Below are 18,814 nucleotides of genomic sequence, written 5' to 3'. Positions count from 1 at the left end.
CAACTAGTGTATGGAAATCTTATTTAATACAAAACAGCTCATTTCATTCTCTAATAAAATATGAGAGGCTCAGTTCACAGTTATGAAATTAACACATGTCACAACATTGAAGATGGATATATTCTTTGGTTTATTGAGACTGGTGTTGGACAATATTCCATTGCTGTATATCTCTTGCTATTTGACCCCACCTCCAGCCCATGTTGGTTACTAGTGGCGTAACTACCAGATAAACTTATTTTTAAATCTGGGATATTAGTGGAAATATTCAACTTTCCCCTATACTTGATAATCTTTGGTCAACCATAACCATTGGGTTCCTGGAAGCCTGTCCCGCTATTGAGACAGTTCCTCTCTTTGTCAGAGCTATAAATGACAAACATGAGGTTCAAGGACTCTGAAGAGGAGCCAAAGAGACTCAAACCATTGGGCGTTGTGCATGGCGGAGGAGGTGGCCTGCAATTGGCTGGCCAACTGGCTGACTTTCGGGACACACTTGATGGCTGGCACAGACATGATGGGCCGAAGGGCCTCTTTCTGTGTTGCAAAACTACATGACTCTATGAAAGTAGAGATATATTCAAAGTGCAGAGGGCAGTGGAGAGCCACGATGTTGACGTCAATGTTTGAATTATTGCAAAAAAACAAGATTTACATTTTTTCTTGCACCTTCACAACTAAATGAGTATAAAGTAGTTTGTAACCAGTGCAGTACAGTCACTGCTGTGATACCAATTTATGCACAGCAAATCCCAACAACAGCAATGTGAAAAAGCCAGGGATTGGATTCTTCTGCCCTGCCCAACGCAAGAATGCCATGGGTGAGAAGCTGACAATGGAAAAATTAATTGACCTCGGACGGGATTCTCCCGTCGCCGGGTAAACACAGCCATAGAGTCCCGCCCCAGATAATGTGTTATTGTAATGTTGATTGAGGGATAAATGTTAGTGAGGACATCAGGGATAACTCCCTGCTCTTATTCTATTTGGTCCCATGGAATCATTTACATCCACATGAGAGGCAGAGCCTCCAAGAAACATGGTGACTGGAAAATGGCATTTCTAGCAGGAGAGCATTTAGCCTAGATGTGAAGGTGAACACGCACCCGTCTGATGTAGAGACAAGAGCGTTGCCCATTGAGCCATGACTAACACAGAGGAGACACTAGAGAAATTTAGGCTTAATAGCCCTTAATCTTAAAAATAATCTTGCAGGAGAAGATGCAGTATGCTAATAAATGGCTGGGGAACAGGAATCCAGAACATTACTGTAAATTAAACTGAGAATAAGACAAAGGGACCCAGGTTTAAACTTGGAAATGCTGTTTTTGGGATTGATATCAATATTTTTTTCACTTGCAATGCAAGATAATTTTGCGGGGTGGAGGGGATGCAGACAAAGACAGCGAGTTTCAATAAAATGCTGAGGATTTTCCTTTGGTAGCTGTTGTAAAAGAGTCCAAGTGTGATTGTTCTGTGCCAGGTTTAATCTGGTAAATGCAATGAGTTTCACTGCGGGTGAGGATCGACACCCAGACCCAGAGAGAAAAAAGACAGATTTCTCCAAACCCTGTTGTCCCTCCCACATTTAGAATTCATGCGTAAACTTTCCGACCTGGTGCTGGGCTTCCCAAAAGCTCCTACCGATGACAGGACCGAGAGACAGAGAGAGTATAAGCGGAGGGTTTGCAGGGTGGGGGTCTGTGTCAGCTTCTCTATAGAAATGAGAACTGAGTCTCTTGGTGGGTGAACCTGAAAAGCTACTCAATTTAACTTTAGTTGATTGAAAGATTTCAGTTCAGTGAAGAGTCGGATTGATTGGTGACGACCCACTGTCCCGTTACTCGGCTTCAGTATTGTCCTTGTGATAGTTCCAAATTACATCTGTTTGTGGTGTCTGTCAACCTGCCAGTCCACTCTGCTTCTCACTCCTGGGCCATACATTCTCCTGTATCTCACCTAACATAAGCCATTTTCATGGAAATGTTTCTGTTTGCGATCCTGCTCATCTTACCCAGTAGTTGGGATACCTATGTTAATTTCAGGATGCACCACGACCCTTTTTATACCTGCACGCGACCCACCCGCGGGTCGCGACCCCCATTTTGAAAAAGCCTGGGTTAGAGTCCCGGTCTTGCTTGCCAATATTCTGATGCCCAACAAGATTATTTAAAAAGCATCGGACAGCATGGCCCAATTGGCACTAAGGCAGTAAATAAACAATACCCCTACCATGATAATAGAATATATATACCGAAAGCTTCTAAATGCTGAAAGGTAGTTCCAAACACAGCAACTACCACAGGCATAAACAGACTATATTCAACTTTTTATTAACATAACTAATGTTAAATACAGTACTGCGCATTGGGGAAGAATAAGCCTGTCATTTTTATACTGGCGGTTCGCTTGGCAATCTTATAATTCGCTGCAAACAACTGACTGAAATCTCTTTGAAATAAAGCTGTTGAAATTAACTTATGGACAGTGAGAGGCACAAGAGTTAAACGTAAATTGCTGTCAAAGACTGGATCCAGTGCTTGATCATTTTCATTTCAAATGGCGAAGGCGGTCCTCCTGAGCCCGAAACCATGTCTTAACATATTCATATCTTCACACATTGCTTGGTGCAAACCAGCAGGTGAACCGTCCGTTCCAGCAGCTTTTTGTTTTGAATGTTGACAGGAGTGGTTTGTACAGTCTGCCCTAAAGGCAAACATACACGTGGAATTTTTACTGTTTTGTCTCATACAAATTTTCAATTCAATCATTTAATTTCACGGAAAGATTAAACGCGCTGCCGAAAATTGTTGAAGTGAACCATTTATTTTGTTTTAAAGACATGGTTCAAGGGAATCTTGTTGATGCACTGAAGGTTGCTCAGCCGTATAAACATTTGGCAATTATGTCTAATGTTGGAAATATTTCATTTATTTCTGTTTCGCATGCTGGACTTTTCATGAAGAGGAAAGTGTTGATTTCCTTGCCTTCTGTCCACCTAGGCACCGAGAAGATGGAATATGTCCAAAGTAAGCTCAATTGCACTTACCTGAACCTTTTTGTATTCAGGCCATTATCGTGCATCTATTGCAGATCTGCCATCTAGCAGGATCTTGCACCTAGAATTGGCCCAGAAATGCAGACATTTCTACATACCTGTTAGTCTTACAGCAGCAGCAATGGCCACTGGCATCCAGATCTTCAAACTGTTCTCCAAAAACTGCAGCCAAGAGGTCTTCAGGTCAAAAATATCTGGGGAAGCTAAACGCACTTTTTTACTTATCTTTTTGAACCTCATTGACAGCTTAATATGGGAGCTAGGAGCAAAGCTCTGCACCAACATAAGCAAAATACAGCAGATGCTGGAATCTGAAACAAGAACAGACAATGCTGGAAAAACTCAACAGTTCTCCCAGCATCTATTAGGAGAGAAACAGAGTTAACATTTCAAGTGATAGGCTGTTGGCCGGAACTGAAAGGAGGGAGAATGTGTTAGAGGAGAAGAAACTGCAAAAAGTAACAACTTTAAGAAAACGACAGATGGCCTGGTGACAGAAGGGATGGGGTGTTTTGCATTGAGGCAATACATGAATGGAATATTTTTTAAAAAGAAGAGGGGACACGTGATGTGAGTGTCGGTGCAGCTTTGTTTTTTCGGGCTCTGGCGCTATTCATCTATTAATCTTTTTTTTTTTAACCTGAAGCACAACGCATTATTTGTTGTTGGTGTGTATGTCCAGTGCTATGTTGCTGGAAGATCTTGGCTAAACTTTGGCAATGGGGGGCCAAGTTAAGTCAAGAAAATCCTTGTTTGATTGAGGCGATTGGAGGTAGCCGGGGTGGGGCCCTGTTCACAGTGGCGGTTTCCCTGGTGAGCGGGCCTATGCTTCAGAAAAGCTGCTGGCGTCAAGGTATGGTTGCCATTGTGAGTGAAATTGTGGACGACGGTCTCGGCTCCCTGGCACAGATTATTGGTGCTCACATTTTTGAACTGGGGAATATCCTAAAGACAATGGATGAAGCAGGAAGACCGGTCTGTCAGTCGATAGGGAACTCTCCTGGGTGGGGGCTCACCATCAGTCCTTGGAAATCCTACTGCATATTATGTCGAACATCTTGTTTGATTCTGGGAGATGGGGTCGGACAGAGAGTATCCGTGCGCCTGGTCTTCAGAGTGGAGCTGGGAATGTATTCAAGGCCAAATTTGAGAACCGGCTGCTATTCTTTCACTATCTCGATTTGAATGTTGGGCATTTTGAGTTTGATGGGGCACATTGCATCCGGCCTGGGGTGGGTCGAGGGTTCCAATCACTGGTCTTACATTGTCTTGTCCTTTATTTTCATCAAGAAGGATTGGAGGAGGCCGGACACGATGGGTCTTCGGCACCCGCCAGCACCTCGGTTTGTCACCACCGGGCTTCGGGATAACGATATTGGGGAGGTGCAAGGGCTTTGGTGAAACTCTGGATGGATCCTAGATGTTGCTCGACGATTCTATCATGGCTTTTGCCTTTCCTAGCTCCATGGATGGTATCATTATCCATCTATAACCCTGAAATTGCTTCCCTTGTGGCTATATCGTTGATTTTGTGTTATTGCCTTTTTTCCAGACAAAGGTGGAGAATGTATGAGCACAGAGGTGGGGTTTTTCTTTATTTTCTTGTGGATGTGGTATCACTGGTTGGGCCAGCATTTATTGCCCATCCCCGACGGCATTTAAGAGTTAACCACATTGCTATGGGTCTGGAGTCACATGTAGGCCAGACCAGGTAAGGATAGCAGATTTCCTTCCCTAAAGGACTTCGTGAACCAGATGGGTTTTTATAACAATTGACAATTGTTTTGTGGTTATCATTAGACTTTTAATTCCAGATGTTTTTATTGAATGCAAATTCTCCATCTGCCCTGGTGGGATTTGAACCCAAATCCCCAGAGTATTACCCTGGGTCTCTGGATTACTAGCCCAGCGGCAATACCACTACGCCACTGCCTCCCCGTTTGTTGCCTGTTGTCCTTCTGTGGTGAAAATCATGCTTAGTTGGTAAGATAGGGTTGTGCAGTATTTACCTAGTTTTGTTTTTATATATGTGCTGTAATCCTTGCTTCTACAATGAGGGGGTACTTTTCTTTAGGTACCCTTCACTTTGTTTACAGAGTAATGCCAGAGTAGATGGTTTGGTGTGGAGGTGGTTGATATGACCTCATTGTGGGTGAGTGAGGAAAATCACCCATTAGAACTATTGGTGTCATTTTTCTTTTGTACTTTTGCTCTTCTGGGATTATGAAATTCTTGCTGGTCTCCTATGAAGGTACAGACAGATTATGTGTCCTAGAGAAGACTGGGTTCCTCTTCTGTGTTTGGTGTCTCTGGTTTGCTGGAGTAGAGAGAAATATGTATTGGTGCACGCCTTGGTGTGGTCAGTTAATCCTCGGATCTCTAGCCTTTCTTGGGCTGGTCTTCTACATTTACTTGGCTGCACAGGTAGCGGCAGTGGTCACTTGATTGAGTAGGTTAGGCAGGAGTAACTGTGTTTATCCGGGTCAGGTGGAGGGTATATTGGGTGACGGAGTAGGTCACTCTCCCCCGGGATGTCCTCTTTTGGGGTCTTCTGGTCTGCTCTCTTTCTCGAGATATGGTTCCATGGGGAGGTAGTATCCTGTTGACTGCAGGGCCTGAGTGAGTCTGAATGATTTGGTTCAGCATTGCTAGTGTCTTTCTTCAATTAGAGGTTAGGCTGGCTGGAGGAGTACAGTGATCTTGTATAGAGATTTCCAGACTGTGCTCCGTCTTGAGGCTTGGGCTCCCCTGGGGAGGAAGTGTCCTGTTTCTTATGAGGTTATGCTGTTCTGTCCCTGGCATTGTTTTTGTGAAGCTGTACGTTGCTTGACCATATTTGACATTTAGTGGCTCATCCTGGACTCTCATTTCTGGGAGTTCCTTTCTTTAGCTGGGTGGGAGAGCGCTGATAAAAGCTCCGATTTGTTCTGTTTAGTTTTAGAGGTTTCCCTTATCATGTCGGGGGTGGATGCGGAGGGTAGAGAGAGTCACACCCCTTCTCGAACTACCCCATTGATGAGTATCTTGACAACTCTTCTTCTCCTTATCGGTGGAGTATCCTCACTGGAGGATGGTTTAAGTCTCCCAGCGTCGGCAGGGGCCTGCGTGGTGTCTCTGATTTGTCTGCTGATGAGAGAGGTCTGTGTGTATCAGGTCTTGGCATGGAGTAAGTACCTTTGGTCTACTTGCTCCTGTACGAGGATGTACACCACCAAGTCATGCCTTCAACTGAAGGCGGTAGCACGGTCGCACAGTGGTTAGCACTGTTGCTTTGTAGCTCCAGGGTCCCAGGTTCGATTCCTGGCTTGGGTCACTATCTGTGTGGCGTCTGCACGTTCTCCTCGTGTCTGTGTGGGTTTCCTCCGGGTGCTCCGGTTTCCTCCCACAAGTTCTGAAAGACGTGCTGTTAGATAATTTGGACATTCTGAATTCTCCCTCTGTGTTACCAAACAGGTGCCGAAATGTGGCCACTGGGGGCTTTTCACAGTAACCTCATTGCAGTGTTAATGTAAGCCTACTTGTGACAATAAAGATTATTATTATTGTTATGTTTTTGCTTGAGGTATCGTTTCATTACCTGGAGGCTTTGGGAGGCTGGGTTAAGTTTTGCATGTGTAGCTTTGTCTAATGTAGAGAGGCGTACATCTTAGGGTCATGTGCTCCTGGCTTTATCTTGGTAGCCTGTTCTTCACATCCCTGCTCTCTTGGTATCTTTTTATTGTCATTGTTTATGTGAGGGGAGACGCCGTCCACAATGATTGCAATCTGAATCAATTGCATGAATATTTAGTGGGCTTCTCTGTATATTACTCTGTGGAATAATTACTTTGTACCGTACTGGATTTTGGGGTTTTGTTGTGTCTTGTGATTGATTATATGTAAAATATCTTCTTCGAATTAATGGCCTGAAAATCGGGCTCCATTCTGGGCACCGGGCCGATCGCAAGTCACTCGATTCACGACACCCAGCGCAATCTGGATCTCGTCCTCACTGGCGAGATCCAGATCTAAATATGTAAATGAGCTATGACCAGATTACGACCATGCTGAGGAGACCTCATAGACAAACCAGTCGTAACAGCACCTGGGAGGGTCTCTGAGGCCTTTGGAGACACCGGGTGGTTGAGGGCAGGGCAGGGTGACACTCCCATGACACCTTGGCACTACCAGCCTGACACCCAGGCTGTGCCACCTAGACACACTGGCAGTGCCGTGGTGCCCAGGTGCCAGGTTGGCATTGCCAGGGTCAGGCCCAAAGAGGTCCTTGCCAGGTAGATGGGAGTAGGGGAGGGGGCCTCATGGGGGCCTCCCCAAGGTTGGGAGTTGGGCGTCAAAAGGGGAGGGGGAAGTGATCGAGGCTGCCAGACAAAACGGCGCCCAGAACTGCTAGGAGCCTTTAGCTCGCCAGTAGGAAATCCTTCTAATTGCGGCCATGGCAGGGAGAAATTTCCCAAGGCCAAAAAACGGCAATGTTTTGTTGGATAGCGGGATGTTTCTCGGCGCTGCAGCGACTGAGAAACATCCCGCTGAACATACCGTTCACTGGGCTTTAACCTCAGTCCAATGAATCACGCGCATAGCCTTTATGAAATTTTTCTATACTTGTTGTTTTTATTTTGGGGTCAAAGGATCCTTAACTGGCTTCTGCAAAGGTGCAGACGGGTCTCATATCTGAGGAAAAGACCTAACTCACCTCATTTCCATTTGTTAAAGAACCTATACTTACCTTTGTCAGTTCATGGGTCTGGAATGCCCTTGGAGGTCAAGAACAACCTTGATCCTCCTGCACATGCGCTGACCAGGAAATGACTGCGCATGCGGAGTTTGTGATTTATAATGTTCTTCAGACCGGGGACCGGTCCTGCCGGCTTGCGCAGAAGGGAAAAAAAGAGATCATGGCATGCAAAAGAAGACAACTTGACCTGAGACAGATTGCCATCATCCTGTTGGTGTCCCGGAGGGCAGGGAGAAGGCCACAACCAGAGACAGGGACATGGAGAGGTCCCAAAAGGAGTCCCAGGCGAGGGTTAATAACCAGAGGACAGAGAACTAGGTCCCTTTGGTGACATTAAAGGAAATGGCGGCGTAATAGGCTCTGAATTCACAAAGGAGTTGCAAGGAGCAGCCTTTGAATTAAGTGGGCACGAGAGGAGCCCTTAAGATGCAAGAAAGAAACCACAAATTGGTGACTCCATGCTGTGAGCTGTCAGGGCAAAGGTTCCCCTCTGGAGCAGTGGTGTTCTGTTTGGCACAGCCGAAGATCTTCTAATTGTGTGTGAGAAAAATGAAGCTTGAGCATACTGTGAGATCCAGGGGAAAAGAACCTCAGAAGGTGAGGTGAGTCATTGTTGGAAGATATCCAGGTGGGGGCGATCTTCAAAGAGAATTCCAAGATATGTTCTTCAGATGTGGAGTTTAAAGCCCTCAAGAGAAAGACGATGTTTCTGTGAGATTGGTTGGCTCACAATGTGACATATGTCTGGGTGGGTTGCTGAAAAATCCTTGGAATCTATTTTGGTTGCATTTTATCATGTAGCATGGCGTGTCAGACCATGATGTGGACCTGAGGAAGGAGCTGCGCTCCGAAAGCTAGTGATTCAAAACAAACCTGTTGGACTTTAACCTGGTGTTGTAAGACTTCTTACTGTGTCAGACCATAGCTCATTGTTAATTCACATGTCCTATTGCTAGCCCCTTTAAAGGACATAGGAACAGAGGATTTAGGAGCAGAAGTGGGCAGTTAAGCCCCTTCGAGCCTGCTCCACATTTCAATCAGAGCATGGCTGATCTCTTCCTAGTCTCAAATGCACCTCCTTACTTGTTCCCCATATCCCTTTAACCCATTTTTAAAATCAGAACGTTTTCTGAGGGAGGGGGTCATGTGATCTGCTCGTTCAATCAAGAACCGTGTTGGGAATTCACTGTGGCATGTTTGGACTTGTCCTGGCCGTTGGACCTGAGAGTTGAGTATGGAAAGACTGTTTTATAGCACACTGTAAATAGTTGTTTACGTTGTCATAAATCGTGTTTTATAAATTAACTGGTGTAGCTGATTCTTGACGTCGTTACACTGGCAACGCAATAAAGACGAGCAACTCAGATTGCAAGAATTCAAGGAAAAGGTCTGATTGCAAGAATTGCAGAACAAGTGCAGACAAGTCCAGCCTGCAAGAAAGAGAACAGTCAAAATGCCTCTTTTCGGAAACATTTTCATTCAATCCTGTTGCAAAAGATTGGGTGCCATATGCTTAAAATTATTTTACCGTGCAAATGAAATAGAGGGGGAGGAGAAGCAGAAAATAACTTTGTTAACCACGTGTGGGGCACAGACATGCATCTGATTCAAAGCTTAATGTCCCAGGATGCCCCTGATACCAAAACATTCACCGAGACCATAGAGTTACAAGGGAACCACCACCTAAGACCCCAGTAATTCTACAATGTTACAAGTTTAATTTGACCAGGAGAGCCCCAGGGAGACCATTGCAGTCTTCATGGCAACGCTGAAGAAGATTGCAGAGTATTACGATTTTTGGGAGTACATTAAACGCAAAGCTAAGAGATTGTTCAGTATGTGGCGTTAACAATATAGCCATACAAAATAAACTTTTGGTACAATTGGAAGTACATTTTAAAAAGGCGCTGAGATTGCTTTCGCTAAGGAGAGCGTGAAGAAGAGCACTTAGGAGTTACAAAGCACTCTGAGCAGTGCCGTCCACCAGTTAGAGTGGGAAACCGCAAGCAGCAGTGGCGTCAGGCGCGAAGGCGCTGGTCCAAATAAGGAAATGAAGATAAGAACTGGAAAAGCCAGAAGGTATAAAAGATTAAACTCACAGCCTAGGATGAACTCAGAGTGCGCAAAGTGTGGAGGAAACCACCCCCCAAACGTATACAGATTGAAAGAAGCTGAATGCTGCAGGTACGGGAAACAAAAGGACATTTGAGACATAAGTGAAAATAGAAGTAGAGCCTGCCCAGCACTAGTAGCCCACAGTAACTAGTTCAATAGAAGAACTACAGTCACTGGAGCTACGTCACTCTACGAGAAAGAAGAGGTCACCGGACAGATTGCGTTATTAATGGACCAGTGTAAAAATTTTGATTGTCATTAATGTTTTGGCAATTGTGTAATAAGTAACTTAAAGGAGGTGCTGCCTACTTTAAGGGACATTCTCTGAGGGAGTGGGTCATGTGACCCTTAGGCCAATCTGGGATGGGAGTTGGGAATTCATTGAGACATGTTGGGACTTGTCCCAGCAGTTGGACTCTAGAGCTGAGTCTGTAAAGGTCATTTTAAGCACTCTGTAAATAGTTGTAATAAATCATTGTGTCTTATAAGTTTTTTTTTTTAATTTAGATTACCCAATTATTTTTTCCAATTAAGGGGCAATTTAGCGTGGCCAATCCACCTATTCTGCACATTTTTGGGTTGTGGGGGGCGAAACCCACGCAGACACTGGGAGAATGTGCAAACTCCACACGGACAGTGACCCAGAGCCGGGATCGAACCTGGGACCTCAGCGCCGTGAGGCAACTCTGCTAACCAGTGGGCCACCGTGCTGCCCCATGTCTTATAAGTTAACTGGTGGAGCCAATTTTTGAAGATTACGCCATGCGTGGGTCTGGCGAGCCACGTGACTGGCTCAGGGCCAATCGTACAGGAGTGCTCAAACATCGGCCAATAGTGAGTTAGCGCGGGGTCCTGGGAGCAGGGGCCCAGGCAGCGTGGAACCCGGTACCAAAGAGATAAAACCCATTGCGTTCTGTGTCTGTAAATACACCAGCCTTTGCCTCCCATTACTAAACCCCTTTGTTGCTACTGGAAGCCTCCAGAATTTGTCTCAAGCCACCACAGGTCCCAGTTGTTCTTTGCTTGCACCTGCAAACACTTCACTCAACCTGCTGGGGTATAAAATTCCAGGGCAGTGTAAAGGGAACTGAGACCTGGCATCGTAGATCCCAGTCCCCTTTTCACCTTCTTGCATGTTGGTTAGGTATCAGAACAATGTTGGTGAGCCTGTCTTCAGGGACAAGGGGAAATGAGAAGAGAGAGAGAAAGAGTAAGAAATAAAACTTATTTTAACCCATCATTCTTCCCCCTTCTCCACTCGAGTAGTTGCATCTGCATCCGTTCCCAAGTTCATATGTTCCCTTTACCCTCTATTATTTCTCTAGGCTATTTTTCAATGCTGACATTACATATTGAATAGGGAACAGAAACAATTCATCTGACCCAAATTGTCAATGCCAACAAAATATGTGCCACTCGAGTCTCCTTATCTAAGTCTATCATTATAACTTGTACTACAAAGGAAATTGATGTTACTACTGGGCAAGTCAAACCCCAGGATGGAACCCAGCTTGATAGATTCTAACTTGTATTTTTTGTTTAGAGAGATGGCCGGCACGGATACACAGTGGTTAGCTCTGCTGCCTCACAGCGCTGAGGACACAGGTTTGTTCCTGGCCCCCGGTCACTGTCCATGTGGAGTTTGCACATTCTCCCCGTGTCTGCGTGGGTCTGACCCCCACAATCCAAAGATGTGGAGTGGTCATGCTAAATTGCTATGTAATTGGGGGGGGGAAAGAATTGGGTACTCGAAATGTTTTTTTTAAAGAAAGGTGGAGCGTGGCTACTAAACAGAGTCGCCGAGATTGCGGATGAACTTTTAACAAAAAATGAAACAAGAAAAAATGATCCATAATACAATACCTTTTCACCTCAACTATTCCTTTACAGATACATACAGATCCGTAAAGATTGTACAAGTTAAAACATTTATCTTATACTCTAATATTCACAGTGTTTACACAATCCATCTAAACCAATAGGCAACTGTGGTCAGACATCTCTACCAATCTGAAACCAAGAGGCAGATGCCACTCAAAAGAACTTCTACAGATTTCTCATTAATTCCTCCCAGATGCTTGTCACACTGTAAGCCAACTCATCTCATTGGAACTCTGCCTTTCATGCAAGAGTTTCTGATCTCTCCTTTCAAAGAATACACCTTGGATCGGCTCCCAAACAGTGCTTTATCTTTGATATCTTCATTAAGGATCCAGCTCCAGGGTTTCAATCTCTCCTTTCACTGTTCTTCTTCCCTGGAGCGCCACTGCATTTAAGCATCCATGCAATCTCTCAGATACACAACCGTGCCAATGCAGCACCACTGCTTCACAGACTTGTAGTAAGGAGTCACCAACCTTTGGGTGACCTTGGATCACTGGCTTCTCGCAAGCCCACATTATTCCAGATCTGCACCTTGCAGCCTGGTCTTTAAACCTGGAGCCTCTGATCCACATTCTTAACCTCATTTCATAGGACTTTTTTCCAGATTCACATTCTTTCCCTTTGACTATAAGGGGCGGGATTCTCCGCCGGCGGGATTCTCCGTTTTGCCGGTGCCCGGGGGTTTCCCGGCGGCGTGCAGCTGCCCCACAATGGGAAACCCCATTGACCAGCCGGCGTAACGGAGAATCCCGCCGGCGGGTCGGGGCAAAAAAGTGGCGGGGCCGAGAATCCAGCCCAAGGTCTTCTCGGAAATTCCTTCTGTCCCTCACCCAAGTCTTTGGCATTTCTGTTCTTTAGTTTGCCACCTGCTCTCTGCATTCTCCCTTCATGTCCTGCCTGTTGCAGCAGTTTCTGAGTTGCTGTTTCCAACTGGGTCACCTTCTTTCAAATGAACTAAAGCTATTTTTGGGGCCCTTGTTGCTAAGCAACGACATTGTTTTCCTACTTTAAACGTTGTAAAACCTCATTAAAATGCAGGTATCTTTTAAAGTGAAACTGAAACCCACGTCTCCTAACACGCAACTGCAGAAATAGAAATACAATATCAACCTTTATTTCATACCTTATTTCTAACACCTAAAAATAGGTAGGATCCTCTTTCAGAGGTTGGTGCAGATCTGATGGGCCGAATGGCCTACTTCTGCACTCTAAAGAATTCTATGAAAACATTCATAACATTCAAGGCTATGGGACAAGTGCTGGCAACTGGAATAAGGTAGGCAGACCAGGTGTCTTTCATGCATGCTGCAGACTCAACGGGCCAAAGGGCTTCTTCTGCACTGCATTTTATGTGATTAGCCATCGCCCTGGTCACCTAATAGATACTCCCAACTGTAGGAAGAAGGACTGATTATGCCACATAAATATATTAAAAATATATCATTGTAGAGAAGAAGATAGGAAGGAACCAATGCATCAGGTGGAAGGGGAGATAAAGGTAGGGGACGAGGTCGTAAGTTCATAGAGCGCCTCTCCTGTGGTACGGGTAGCAAATACATAATACTAAAACAGTTAGATAGTGGGCGGGTTTCCCCACCCGGAGTTTCCCATTGTGGGGCAGCCTCACGCTGCCGGGAAACCCCTGGGCTGCCAGCAAAACGGAGAATCCTGACGCGGGAGAATTCAGCCCAGTGAGTTTGCATACTTAGAAGAAGAGCAATGAAAAGATCTCATAAGGCTACTGTAAAAGAAGAGGAATATTTGGACACACCACTATATTAGCTGAACATGATGTAGAAGTAGGTGATTCTAACCCGATAAAACAGCATCCATATCGAATGAACCCACAGAAACTGGCTCAGATCAAAGTGGAAATCCAATACACGTTGGAGAAGCATTTCATTGAACCAAGTAAGAGCAGCTAGAGTTGGCTGGTTGCGTTGGTACCTAAGCTGGATGGGACAATCCGTTTCTGTATGGACTATCGGAAGGTCAATGGCATCAAAATGAATTTGTATCTGATTCCCAGGATGGAGGATTGTATCAATAGGATAGGCAGCGCCTTGTGCCTTTCGAACATCAAAGGACATTGGCAGGTCCCTTTAATGACCAGGGCTAAAGTGATATCTGCCTTATGACTCCAAAGGGATTATATCAGTGTAAAGTGATGCTGTTCAGATTTTCAAAAAATGCACCAGGTACATTTCAATGACTCCTACATCAAGGAGTGACTAGGATTCCCAACCCGTGATCTATTTGGATAATGTGGTAGTTTACAGTGACACATGGAAGAAATATGTCGGGCAATTGGAGGAGTTATTTAAACAACTGCACTTGGCCAATTTAGTCATCAATTTGGCCAAAAGCGAGTTTTCCAAAGCAAAAGTGACCTACCTGGGACACGTGAGACAAAGGGTACCCAGCACAGCCAAGATAAGAGCGTTACTAGATTTCCCCGCAGTAGTTTATTGGGCTAAACCATGGATTTCGCCGCCGTTGTCTTCTTGTGCTCACTACCGCTTCAGCCGGCCCTCCCATCCTCCGCCTGTATTCTCCTTTTTCTCTGTTCCTGTGGATGTCAAGTTAGTTAACGTTTCCCTGCCTTCCCCCCCTGTGGTTCGCCTTTCCTTCTTCTTAGATTGAGCCCCCCCCTCTCCCGGTCTATCTCTCCCTCTCATGCTTTGGCTGCTTTCCCCTAGTTCTTGGCTACCTGGCTATTCTTCTGCTTGTTTGTTGGCCACAAACAAGTCCACATTCTGTGGAAACTGTCGTCTGACCCTCGGATGGCGAATTTGATTTTCTCCATTTGGAGAGATTCCGGACAGCCAGTCTGCAGCTTTGGGTGATGCTGCTGACCGCCAGCCGAACAGGATTCTACGGCGGGCGATCAGGGAGGCAAAGGCAAGGGCTGCCCTCCTCCCCAGAAATAGATCTGGCTGGTCTGAAACCCCGAAGACTGTCACTTTCGGGCGTGGCTCCACCCTCACCTCCACCACTTTCGACATTGCCTCGAAGAAGGCTGTCCAGTACTCCACAAGTCTGGGGCAGGACCAGAACATGTGGGCGTGGTTGGGCCTCCTTGGCTCCGTTCACATCTATCCTCCACCTCGGGGAAGAATCTACTCATACGGGTTCTTGTTAAGTGGGCTCTATGTACCACTTTTAGTTGCGTCAGGCTGAGCCTTGCGCAGGTGGAGGTGGAGCTGACCCTATGCAGTGCTTCGCTCCAGAGTCCCCACCCTATCTCAATCCCCAGGTCCTCCTCCCATTTCATTCTTGTTGCGTCCAGTACGGTGTCGGCCCCTTCTACCAGTCGGCCATACATGTCGGTACAGTTTCCTTTCTCTAATATGCTTGCGTCCAGTAATTCTTCCAGTAATGTCTGTCGTGGCGGTTGTGGGTATGTCCTTGTCTCCTTTCGTAGGAAGTTTTTGAGTTGCAGGTACCTTAGCTCGTTCCCCCTGGCTAGCTGCATTTCTCTGTCAGTTCGTCTCGTGTTGCGACCCTACCGTCGGTGTATAGGTTCCTGACTGTCAGTGTCCCCCCGTCCTGTCTCCACCTTGCGAAGGTGGCGTCAGTCAGTGCTGGTGTGAACCTATGGTTGTTGCAGATGGGAGCTTTGTCCGATATTTTGGTCAGGCCAAATTGCTGCCATAGTTGGTTCCAGGACTGGAGGCTATTACCACCGGGCTGCTGGAGTGTTTTTTGGGTGGGGATGGGAGTGCTGCCGTGGCGAGGGCCCGGAGGGAGGTCCCCTTGCAGGTGGCCTCTTCCGCGCGCACCCACTTGGCTTCTGGCTCCTTGATCCATCCCCTTATTCGCTCGGCCATCATCGCCCAGTGGTAGAATTGTAGGTTTGGGAGGGCTAGCGCCCCCCCCCCCCTGGATTTTGTTTCCCCCCCCCCCCATACGAACGCCATGATTAGTTTGTCTAATGCTTTGAAAAAGGCCTTGGGGATGTAGATCGGGATGGATCTGAATAGGAAGAGGTACCTGGGCAGCACGTTCATTTTGATCGTCTGGACTCTCCCCGTGAGGGAGAGTGGGAGTGTGTTCCATCTTTGCAGGTCCTTTTTTACTTCCTCTGTCAGACTGGTGAGGTTCCATTTGTGGATCCCTTTCCAGTCATGTGCTATTTGGATCCCCAGGTAGCGGAATTTGTGTCGGGCTTGTTTAAACGGCAGTCCCATTAGTGCTGCCCCACCTACTTGTGGGTGTACCGGGAAGATCTCGCTTTTGCCCATGTCGAGTTTGTAGCCCGAGAAGGCGCCAAACTCTTTCAGGAGCGCAATGATTCTGTCCATGCTGCTTTGTGGGTCCGAAATGTAGAGGAGCAGGTCGTCTGCATAGAGCGAGATTCTGTGCTCTCTGCCGCCCCTTCGGACCCTCCTCCAGCTTTCTGCTGCTCTGAGCGCAATTGCCAGTGGCTCGATCGCTAGGACGAACAACAGCAGAGACAGTGGGCATCCTTGTCTGGTGCCCCGGTGCAGCTGGAAGTATCAGGGGTTGGTGTTGTTGGTCCGTACGCTCGCCATGGGAGCATTGTATAGGAGCTTTACCCAGGAGGTGAATCCTGTTCCAAGCCTGAACCGCTCCAGTACCTCTGAGGTATTTCCATTCGATTCTGTCGAAGGCCTTTTCTGCGTCTAGGGAGACGATCACCTCTGGTGTTCTCCCCCCGATGGGGTCATTATCACATTCAGCAGGCGCCTGATGTTGAAGGTAAGCTGTCTACCTTTGACAAAGCCCGGCTGGTCCTCTGCGACCACCTCTGGCACTCAGTCTTCTAGTCTTTTGGCTAGAATCTTGGCCAGTATTTTGGCATCTGAGTTCAGCAGTGAGATGGGTCTGTATGACCCACATTCCGTTGGGTCTTTATCTCTCTTAGGTATCAACGAGATTGAGGTCTGTGCTAGCGTGGGTGGCAGTGTGCCCTTAGCCAGCAAGTCTGTGAACATCTGCCGCAAGTGTAGGGCCAGTGCTGTCGCAAATGTTTTGTAGAAGTCCGCCGGGAATCTGTCTGGTCCCGGCGCCTTCCCCGCCTGCATGGAGCTAATGCTGTCCATGATCTCTCCCAGTGCTAGTGGTAATTCCAGGCCCTGTTTTCTGCCCTCCCTCACGACTGGTATGTCCAGTCCATCAAGGAACGTTTCATCCCAGACTCCCCCATTGGGGGCTCTGAGGTGTACAGCACTTGGTAAAAGGCCCTGAAGGCTTTGTTGATCTTTTCTGGCTGTGTTTCTAATGTGCCTCTAGTATCCCTGATTTGCGCAATTTCTCTGGTGGCTGCCTGCTTTCTCAGCTGGTGTGCCAGCAGGCGGCTGGCTTTGTCCCCGTGTTAGTATAGGGTCCCACGTGCTTGGCGGAGTTGAAGCATTGCTTTCCCGGTGGAGAGCAGATCAAAGTTCCTTTGTAACTCTTTCCTCTCCGCCAGGAGCTCTACGGTCGGGGCCTCGGAGCATTTACGGTCTACCTCCATTGGCCTAGCCGCCCTTTCCTCCCTATCTCTTCGCACTTTGAAAGCGATGATTTCCCCTCTTAGTACAGCCTTTAGCACTTCCCAGAATGTGGAGGGTGAGACCTCCCCATTCTGATTGTTCTCCGTGTACTCTCCTATGGCCTGCGATATCTTTTCGTTGAAGGCCTTGTCAGCTCGTTGGGCAACGTCCAACCTCCATGTGGGGCGTTGGGCCCTGCCCGTCTCCAGCCTAACGTCCATGTAATGTGGAGCGTGGTCTGGTATAATAATAGCTGATTTCACCTGCGCCGTGACTGTGGGTGATGTGGGGCTGGAATTCACCATGTACTAGCCCAGGGTGTCGTGACAACTTGAAAACTGTCATTCTGGGGATGTGGCATCGCTGCCTCGGCTAACATTTATTGTCCAACCCTAAATGCCCATGTTAAAGCAGTGGTGAGCTGCCTTCTTGAGCCACTGTGGCCTATGTGGTGTCGGTACATCCACGGTGCTGTTAGGGAAGGAGTTCCAAGATTTTGATGCAGCGATAGTGAAAGCACGGCGATATATTTGCAATAGTAAGTGGCTTTGAGGGGAACTTGCAGGTAGTGGTGTTCCCACGTGTCTGCTGCCCTTGTCCTTTTGGATTGTAGCTGTGGTGGGTTTGGAAGGTGCTACCTCAGGAACTTTGGTGAGTTCCTGCAGTGCATCTTGGAGATGGTGCACACTGCTGTTACGATGCGTTGATGGTGGAGGGAATGAATGTTCTACCCCCTTCTTAAATATAGGAATTAGAATAGCAAGCCACCAGTCCTCTGACATTACACCTTTTTCTAATGAATTATGTGCCTGTAGTAATGTTTCTGCCATCTCGTCCCTCGGTAATTTGGACTGCATGGATGCTATCCATCTAGACAAGAAGCTTAATTTCTTTTGCATCTGATTACTTTATTCAATACATATCCTTCTTTTATTTTAAATGAACTTATCTCTCTTAGATTCTGCTTCAATAACTATCTCCACTGGCACTCTCAATAGCTTCTGTGTAAGAGTTTCTCTATCCTAAATCACATTTGTTTAATCATATCTATATCCCTTGTTCTATACCACAGTCACTGCAGTTGTCCAACCCTATCCACCTGCTTCAACCCCTTTATGATTTTAAACAATTCTACTGAATTCTCCTTTAATTTCCTCTATCCTAACAAAAACAATCCTAATTTTTCTAGTCTTCATACATTTTCATCGCAAGCAAGTGAATCTGAATTGTACCCTCTCCATTACCTCAATGAACTTCCTGTGGTGAGGCACCTAAAACTAGAATCAGTGCTCCGGTTTTATTTTAATAGCAGTGAATGCCCGTCCCATACCTTGCCATTTCCGTACCATCCCGATGATAATCAGAATTCTGTGTAACAAGTACTTTTTCTACCTATTCCGCTCAGTCTTCTGCCTGTCTAAATAGTGATATATCAGTGAAATTAATATTTCATATTCCAGCTCAGTGGATAAAATGTCTGCTGATGCTCTGTACTCTGGTTGACCTCTGTTTCAAAGAAAAGTA

At 46.5% G+C, this 18,814-nt stretch overlaps 1 protein-coding gene across 6 annotated transcripts in view; it reads left to right on the top strand.

Moving 5' to 3' along the window:
• neto2a (neuropilin (NRP) and tolloid (TLL)-like 2a) overlaps positions 1-18,814 on the top strand; it is a 66,943-nt gene that overhangs the window by 40,924 nt on the left and 7,205 nt on the right. The window lies entirely within an intron of this gene.

This window comes from Scyliorhinus torazame, chromosome 10 (genome assembly GCF_047496885.1).
Source record: "Scyliorhinus torazame isolate Kashiwa2021f chromosome 10, sScyTor2.1, whole genome shotgun sequence".
In the NCBI taxonomy this organism is placed as follows: domain Eukaryota; kingdom Metazoa; phylum Chordata; class Chondrichthyes; order Carcharhiniformes; family Scyliorhinidae; genus Scyliorhinus; species Scyliorhinus torazame.
Note: the sequence above shows the minus strand (reverse complement) of the source record. Positions and strands in the feature narration are given on the sequence as shown.